The following is a 9,077-nucleotide window of genomic DNA, read 5'->3' on the forward strand; positions in this document are numbered from 1 at the left end:
GTAGAGCTCAAGGGAGAGCGGATATGGCGTCCCTAAGGGCCATGCTAGGTCCCAGCCCCCGGAGCAGCTCGGCGTCAGGACGGTCATGTATGTGAGCAGGTGGTGGTACCTTCCTCGCGTCCTTAAACTTATTCTGCCTTCTTATTCTCCCCCTGTTTGTCTCTGAAATAAATCTGGGAGTGAACTCAACCAGCCCTTCTTTCCAACTCCCAGGTCAGTTTTCTGTTACTATCGGTTCTACTTTCTAGGTGTCTTTCACATCTGTTCCCTTTTTTAAATCGCCTTCGCCCTGACCATCTCTGGTGTGGGCCATTGCAGAGCCTTCCGCCTCCTGTCTCTGCTCTCCAGTCTCTCCACCCTCAGCACCACTGCTTTTTCTGCAAGGTAAAGATTCCTGCAGAAGCCCCTGGCTTGAGTTCCTTCAGCTGTCCGTCTCAAACCCACTTAAGCAAATCTGAGCGATGGGCGATTTATGTAAGTACAGAGGATGGAAGAGCTAGAGAATAGTTATATCTACTCCAAGTGTAAGTTTTAGAGAGTCAGGACGACAACCTAATTTATATTCAAAGGAACAAGCCTATGAATTAGAATGCAAAAATCACATGATTTTAAAGATAAGACTTTTAAAGATAGTTGCAACTCAAACCAGGATGCTCTCCACCCCATGCCTGTGCTGCCCACTGTCTGGGGAGAAAGCTTGAGAAACACTGACTCGATGAGCACAGGTTTGGACTCCCTTACACGGTGGACAAACTCTTACAGTCTGGCCCCTACTAACCATTCTTGCTTCACCTTCCACTCTTCACACCCTACCCCACCTCACACTTCTGCCCCTAGAGATCAACCACCAAAGCAACCACTTGCAACTGCCCACGCAAACAGTTTGGTTTATGCGTTATGGAGTTTCCCTTCATCATCAAACCCTCCATCATCAAACCCACTCTCCAAGACCAGCGTTAGCGGCAGCTCCTCTGTGGCTCTGTATGGATTTCCTCCCTCTAGCCCGCCCTGAGCAGGCATGTTTTCTCTTCGGCACCAGGTGCGCGCTTTGCTAGGGCCCCCTTTGTGTTACTAGGACTGTTCACTTGTTCCCAGGAGAAGGTCTCACACTCAGGACTGGACCTTATGTACCTTTGTATTCTCAGCACCTTGCACAGGGCTGCAGACGGCAAAAGGAGTTAAAAACAATAGGACCTCCGCATGCTTTTCTCAGGATGGATGGGGAAGCCAGGAGAATGAAGGAAGTCTAAGAGAAGGGGTTGACTCTGGCCAGTGAGGCGCTAGAGTTTAGGCTGGAGTTTTTAAGGGTGCCCCTGGCCTGACTGTGAGGAGGTGGCGGAGCGGTGCTCAAAGCTGGTAATGGCTACCAACTCTGTTCATTATTCATTGGAAACTTGCTAAAAGTGGAACCAGCACTAAAATAGGACCAAGCCCAACAATACAGGAAACCCTTGGCATGGTTCTGAACATTTACAAGGAACCCATGTAAGCAATATGTCATTTCACAAAGAAATGGATTTTAATGACATGGCTTGAAGTGAGTGGGTCTTTACTTAGAAAGTGCATCAACCCTCTGCCCTACTGGAATCCCACAAGCACCAGGCTCAACACTTCCTGACCATGTGACTTTGGCCTTGATTTTCCTCTTCTATAATTATGATAGTTAAATGAGACAATGTATGGAAATGCTTAGCAATGTCTGATGAGCTGTCAGTACTCAGTATATGCTAACAATCATAACCAAAACCCCATTAGAGTCAAACAGTCACTTGATCCCCCCCATTATACTTTATGAATTGAGAATTTGCAAAGGCTTTAAGATGAACCTCCTGTGAACATTAATAATCTGCTCCTATCCAGACTGACCAGCAGCTCTAGCTCAGTGACTAGATGTTACCCTGCTTTCTATGAAAAACCATGAGCCGGTGGCTCTAGCTCAGTGACTAGATGTTACCCTGCTTTCTATGAAAAACCATAAAGACTTGGAGTAATGGGGATGAGCTTGAAGCAGTGTCGGCTCCAGGGTTATCCTTTTTCCCCTTCTCAGCCTTTGCATCTGCATCAACTGCACCTGCTGCTTTGCAGACACAAGCTGTATTTCTCTTCTTAATGGTCACACACTCAGACTTTGAGATTAGTCTGTGTAAAGGTGGCCAAACGCAGTGTGAAGAGCATGAGGTGGGAGTTGGGCCTGAGCAGAAATGCTACATCTTCCACTTACTGACGCTACAGCAAGCTACTTACCTCAGTTTCCCCATCTGTAAAGTGGGCTTGTAATAGGAAATATCTCAGAGGGCTAATATAAGGACGAAATGAGATCGTGTTTATCAGGTAGTTAGGATGACACTTGCTGTGCCGTAAGCATTCAATAAATGGTGGCAGCTATTATTTTTATTTTCAAAATAAAGTGTTACCTCTCGAGGGATCGCCCCAAAGCCAGTAAAGGTCATCACCACCATAGTGCCTTTAGCTGTCCCTCTCTTATACAGTTTTTATTTATAAAGGGAAGACTGACATTTATTCAGCTCCTTCTACAGCCAAGCATGAGATACATATCACTTCTTATAACCTCCCTGGTCACCTAGAAATTCTATTATTCCCATTTTCACAATAAATAGAAGCCCAGGGAGACTAGTAATTTGCCTAAGATTACACAGCTAGTGAACATTAAAAGTAGACTTTGAACTGAGAACCAACACCAAAATCCAAACTTATATCTAGGCTTCCTATGCTTTCTATACTATATTTATCAGTATGTCTTTTCCCCAACTCTCCTTTAAACACAGGAGTTGCCCTTGATTGATTAATAGATTTACTGATTGATGTTGTATGAGGATTGCACCCAGGGAGGTCTGAATTATGTACCTTTTTTAAATTTTATTTTGAGCCATCCTCCTGCCTCAGCCTTCCAAGTAGCTGAGATTACAGGTGTGCACCACTATGCCCAGCTTCTTGATTCAATTTTGTAGAATCTAACATAAGATAGTTCTATAGGCATGGGTTGTTTGTTTTGGCTTTGATTTTGGTTTTTGAAGAAGGTCTTGCTATGTAATTTGGGCTGGCCTTAAACTCACTATGTAGCCCAGCCTGGCAATCCTCTTCCCTCAGCCTACCGAGTGCTGAGATTCAGCACCACACCCAGCACATAGGCATGTATTAAATGGAAGGTAGAAAGCTCCTGTAAATAAACCCAGAGCAGAATTCCAGCTAAGTAGCACCTTAGTTAAATTTTAATTTAAACACTTTTTAAACTATTAGCATTGCATAGGCACTATTTGGGACATACTTATACTAAAAAAAAAAAATGTTTTTATATGAAATTCAAATTTCAGTGAACGCCCCCACTTTTATTTGCAAAATCTAGCAATTTTATTCTACCTTGGAAAGGACAACTTCCTTAATTAAGCACACTGAGTTGAGGTGCCGATGGAACAGAGGCCTTGAGCTACCTGGAGGTCAATGGGGGTTTGAGAGCTGGGAGAACTGGTTAGGATGGAGGTACAGATTCAGTCTTGGGTTAGGTGAGGCCACTCAAGGGGAGAGAAGAAAAGGGAGATGGGAACCCTGGGAACCAGCAAAGGAATGAGGAGAATAGAAAAGAGAATGTCAAACATCAGGAGTGTGACAAAGGCACAAGCAACAAAAGGAAAAAATAAGCAGCCTCATGAAAACTTAAAAATTTGGCATATCAAAAGACAATATCAACCGGATGTGGTGGCACATACCTTTGTAATCCAAGCACTTTGGGAGGCTGAGGCAGGAGGGTCACAATTTCAAGTCCCACGTGGACAACTTAGGGAGACTTTATTTCAAAATAAATAATAAAAAAGAATTAAAGGGGCACTAGGGATGTAGTTTAGGGATGGAGTGCCCCTGAGGTTGATTTCCAGTAACACACACACACACACACACACATACACACACACACACACACAGCCCAATATCAACAGAGTAAAAATTCAACCCCCAGAAGAGGAGAAAATGTGTACATATATCTGAAAAGAGAATAAAATCCAGAATATATACAGAATTCCTAAATGTCTACAAAAATAAATGTAAAACAAAACACCCCATTCAAAAATGAGAAAAAAGGACATGAATAGACATTTCTCTGAAGGAGATCTACAAATGGCCAATAAAAGATGCTGAACTTCATAATTACTAGGGAAATGCAAATTGAAACTATAAAGAGATACCAGCTCACAACAATTTGACAGCTACTATCAAAAAGCAGAAAATAACAAATCTTCATGTGGATGTGGAGAAGATGGAACCTTTGAACACTGTTAGTGGGAATGTGAAACAGTACAGTGCTATGGAAACAGTATGGTAGTCCCTTTAAAAATTAAAAATAAAATTACTATATGATCTAGCAATTCCACCTTTGGGTGTATACCCCTAACAATTTAATCAGGGTTTTTTGTTGTTGTTTTGTTTTTGAGACAGGGTTTCACTATGTAGCTCAGGCTGGCCTCGAATTCACAGCAATCGCCCTGTCTCAGCCTCCCAAGTGCTAGGATTACAGGTGTGAGCCACCATGCCTGGCTCCCCTAAAAATTTAAAACAAGGTCTCAAGAAGATATTTGTACACATGTTCAGAGCAAAATATAGAACAATAACTAAAAGGTGGGAGCAACCAAAATCATAAGCAAAATGTTGTACATATGTACAATGGAATATTGTTCAGCCTTTAAAAGGAAAGAAATTCTGAGACACGCTACAACATGGATGGATCTTGAGCACACTCCATTAAGTGAAATAAGCCAGTCACAAAAAGATAAGTGCTATCACTGTATCTCTATGAGATATTTAGCATAGTCAAAATCATAGAGACAGCTGGGTATGGTAGCACACACCTTAATCCCAGCTCTCAGGAAGCTGAGGCAGGAGGATCACTGTGAGTTTGAGGCCAGCCTGGGCTATATAAGCGAGTTTAAAGCCAGCCTGCACTACATAGTGAGACTTTGTCTCAAAAACAAAACAAAACAAACAAACAAAAAAAACCAAACAGTCATAGAGACCAACAGTAGTAGAGTGGTTGTCAGAGGCTGGAGGGAGGATAGAATGGGGAGTTACTGTTTAATGGGGACAAAGCTTCAGTTTTATAAGCTAAAAAGAATTCTAAGGACAAATGGTGGTGATAGATACACATTAAGAATGCATTTGACACCATTAAACTATATACTTTTAAATGGCTGAGGTGGTTAATGTTATGTATATCTTACCACAATAAGAAAATAAAGTTTGAAGATTGCTTGGCTCTTCAGAGAAGCTGCTAGCTCCCAGGTCTAGACAAGAAAGATGCGAGATGAGCCTGGAGCATCTTGTGTCAGAAAGCAAGGAAGTGTTTGCTCAAAGAATAACGAAGACAAGTCCAAAGGGACAGCTTGAAGTCTCTTCCACTAGCCAAATCTGTGACATATTGAGCATCAAAACAAATAATCCTAGGGAAGAATGATAACCCATGGCGAAAAAATGCATATCCATATTGATATAAGCAAATAAAAGTAAGACTGAACCCAAACCAAGTAACAGGTAACAGTAGCTGGCAGAATTTTGGAATTACTATGAACTAGTAACCTCTCTGTGGCTGTTCTGTTTTCTTTCTTTTTGAGATGAAAGGGTCCATAATAGTTACTTTTATTTCTAGGCCACTACCTGATCTGTAAGAGGTAGGTGGCTGTAACTCTTCACTTCCAAGGTCTCCAGATCAGAGGACTGGTACTCAGGAGGCAGACCCAAGGTACTGGGCCCAAGGAGCCATATCCACACTGGGACCTGATTTGGATGATGAGATGCTGTCTTTGAGCTGATGCTGTCATGGAATAAGATTTGAGGTTCTTCAAGGGGGAGATGCATATATTTTACATTGGATGGGTTGTGAATTGTGATCACGGGGCAAGGTGTGGCAAATTATATTTTCCATAATATAACGGCTTTGGCAATGTTTACCATTCACAGATGTATTAGGTAGCTTTTCACGTGAATTGACATTTCTCCCACTGAGAGATGAACGTCTATGCTTCCTCCGCTCGTCATTGAGTAGGCCATTGTATTTTTTCAATGAATAGGATATGGCAGAAGTGTATGATTCTGATGCTAGCTTATAAAAAGGGATGCAAGGAGAAATACTCATTCCTTTAAGCCTTCAACTACCATGTAAACAGTCCAGCTGCTCTAAAGCCACTACATGATGAAAAAGCCCAAACCAGCTCTTAGCAAACATGAAGAGAAAGGGTTGTCTCGCCAGCCCCTGATGTTTAAGTTACAGCTGCCAGCCAGGCATGGTGATACACATCTGTAATACCAGCTACTCTGGAGGCTGAGACAGGAGGACTGCAAGTCCCAGGCAAGTCTGGGCAACATAGTGAGACCCTGCCTCAAGTTAAAATTTTTAAAAGGACTGAAGATATATAGCTCAGTGTTCCGTGGGTTCAACCCTAAGTACAAAAAAAAAAAAAATCCAGCCACTATCTGACTGCAGTTATACTCAGAGTCAGAACCACCCAGCTGTACTTTTCTTGAACTCCATCTACAGAAATGGAGATAATGAAATGGTCGTCATATTACACCGCTAAGTTGAACTGGCTCATTTTATATAAACAGCAACTTTAAAGTCTTAACCTGTAGAAAATTTGAGTAAACAAATATAGGAATTCTTTGTAGAATGGTCCTCTACTTCATGTGTGTCAAAGGGGAGGGGACACAAGGACTGTAATCTCTTCTCAGGATTACTCAGGGCAGCCTATACCATTCAAGTCTCCAATGGTAACAGTGGAGCTGAGCTGGAACTTCAAAAAGAGGAAGGACATAAAATAAACCGAGTCTGAAATTTCTTCCTTGTCTTTACAGGGCCAAGATAAGTTATAGCTACAGTTAGGAACAGCTTCAATTTTCCAACTCTGTGGCTAGGAACAAATGTTAAGCCTGGGTTTAATTCTTCCAACTGTCGATTTACTGTCAACCAAAACTATCTTCTGAAAGTGCTTTGATGGGCGAGGTGGCTGCTGATTAGGTGTGTGCTGTGTCTTACTCTTTTCTCACTGTCTCTTCCTTTTTCCCTGAGAAAATGGACTGGGTTGGAGTACTTTTCACCCATAGTCCTGGAGTGGAATCTGGAAGCCGAGCAGGGAGATTTGGAGGAGAGTGCCAGGCTGTGAATTCTTATTTTTGGGTTACTTGAAGAGAATGTAGCATCTCTGGCATATCGACAAGCCCAGCAGAATTCAGTGATGCTCACCAAGCAGGCTTGATTGGGGCTGGTTTTGGAGATGACAGAATGAATGGTATGCTGTGAAGAGTTTAGATTGATTACCGAGGGATTTAAGGTAGGGAGGCCAGTGCCTGGTGAGGAAACCCACCTTAGAGGAAACATTTGGGATAGAGGAGAAGATAGCAATAGGTAAGCAGTAGATAGCAACAAGTGAGGATTCAGGACACACAGAATGCCAGACTGCTGACTAATAGGTGACTAGAGTTCTGGCATTAAGATCAGGAGCTAAGGGCAAGGAAGGTTTATAATAGCAGCAGCAACGCTTCAAGGCAAAATATGTGCGTAGATAATAAGGACAATGTTAACTGAGAGTCTGAAGCAGTTAGGTCAGAGAAAATGAGGCAGAATGAAATCTGTCTTCACTTGATTCAGTGATGTAAGCATTTATTGGAGCTCTACTATGTGTCACATTCTGTGCTACATGGTAGAGCTAGATGCTGACATGCTGGTGAGTAAGAATTCCTGCCCATCAGAGACACACAGCTGACTGGGGAGACAGACATGTAAACAAAGGACAGTGTTGTAGAATACGTGCAAAAAAGAAAGTATGCTCAAGATGGGTGAAAGATGACCTCAAGACATTCTGGGAGTCAGGGCTGAGGGAGGGAGATCCAGGAGCCATCAGCAGTAAGAGACCCAGGGTATAAATTCATAATGGCTATGGTCCGCAGTGGTGGCGAACCTATGGCACGCATGCCCTGACAGGGCCACCTTGCCCCAACAGCTGAACATTCAGGTTTAATTGCAGCGCTGGCACTTTGCAATAAATAAGTAGGCTTTGGCTTGCAGTTTGGGCACTCATCTCTAAAAGGTTGCCATCACTGACTGTGGGCATACTGGAGTCCTGGGCAGAGCTTCCAGGGCAAGGATCACAGCGGTACAGGGAAGGCATGGAAAGAAGAGGGATGACAAAGGGAAAAGACCCGTAAAAGTGGCCTTGGAACAGGGAATGCTGTAAGGCAAATAGGCAGATCAAAGAGGGGAGTTAGTTATGAGGAAGTAGACTCTGTAACAGCAGGCCAGAGGAAGAAACAAGGGTTGTTTACGAACACATTGGGAGAGGGACAATACTGCCGGTAGAAACCCAAGTGATATGTGGGTAGACACTTCTGTTAAGGTCAATTTAGGGGAAAAGTGCGGGTTTTCTGGTAGGAGACAAAAAGAATCTAACACAGATAGAGAAAATTGCATCTGGGGATTAGAATCATAAGGCTGTGATTGGAAGCCACAAACCGAGAGGGATCATCAAACGCGGCCTCAGCGCTCCCGCGTCGCTGGAAGAGAAGAAATAAAATAGTCTTTACTTTTGCCTTTGCAGAAACCATAGAGAGAAGAACTGGTCATCCAGCTACGATGACGGAATCAGGTGCAAACGCTCGTTCCCTCTGTGACTAGACAGGTTGGAGGAACTGTTGCCCTGTTGCTGAGGAAAAAGGAAGGGGCTGTTTCCAGTTGCTATGGTGACAAGGTAAGCGCATTCTTTCCCTACCGCCACACATTTACGAGGCAATTTCTGCCCCCTCGTTGCTATGGCGACCTAGAGGGACTGTTCCCGCCGCCCGCCCCTCCCGCCGCAGTCGCCGAGAAGAGGTGGAGGTAGGGGTTGTCCTCTGCTCACCGCCCAGTTGCCTTGGAGACGGCGGGAGCCCCGGCCCCGCCCCTCCCGGACTGACAGCGGGGCCGCAGCGCGCTTGCGCAGTGCTCTCTTCCCCCGCAGTCTCTGTGCGTTGAAGCCGGAGACCGCGGCGGCCTCTGCTAGGACCCTCCGCCCGGGAGCCGCCGGCCGGAGCCGCAGCCTCGCCGC

At 44.1% G+C, this 9,077-nt stretch overlaps 1 protein-coding gene and 1 long non-coding RNA gene across 3 annotated transcripts in view; one reads left to right on the top strand and one right to left on the bottom strand.

Annotated features, from left to right (window-relative positions):
- Positions 1–3,762: 3,762 nt before the first annotated feature.
- The window catches only part of LOC102017220, a 5,812-nt gene continuing 497 nt past the window's right edge, over positions 3,763–9,077 (bottom strand). For both annotated transcript variants that reach the window (XR_263441.2, XR_001236992.1), the window contains exons 2-3: positions 5,226–5,444; positions 3,763–3,802 (exon numbers count right to left, since the gene is read on the bottom strand). This is a non-coding gene — a long non-coding RNA (uncharacterized LOC102017220). The remainder of the gene's footprint in view (positions 3,803–5,225; positions 5,445–9,077) is intronic.
- Mapre3 (microtubule-associated protein, RP/EB family, member 3) overlaps positions 8,930–9,077 on the top strand; it is a gene marked incomplete in the record, with an annotated part of 58,078 nt that continues 57,930 nt past the window's right edge. Inside the window, 1 exon segment of the mRNA XM_013522658.1 lies at positions 8,930–9,077.

The sequence above is a fragment of the Chinchilla lanigera genome, unplaced genomic scaffold (genome assembly GCF_000276665.1).
Source record: "Chinchilla lanigera isolate Chin_1 unplaced genomic scaffold, ChiLan1.0 scaffold00068, whole genome shotgun sequence".
Taxonomy (NCBI): Eukaryota; Metazoa; Chordata; class Mammalia; order Rodentia; family Chinchillidae; genus Chinchilla; species Chinchilla lanigera.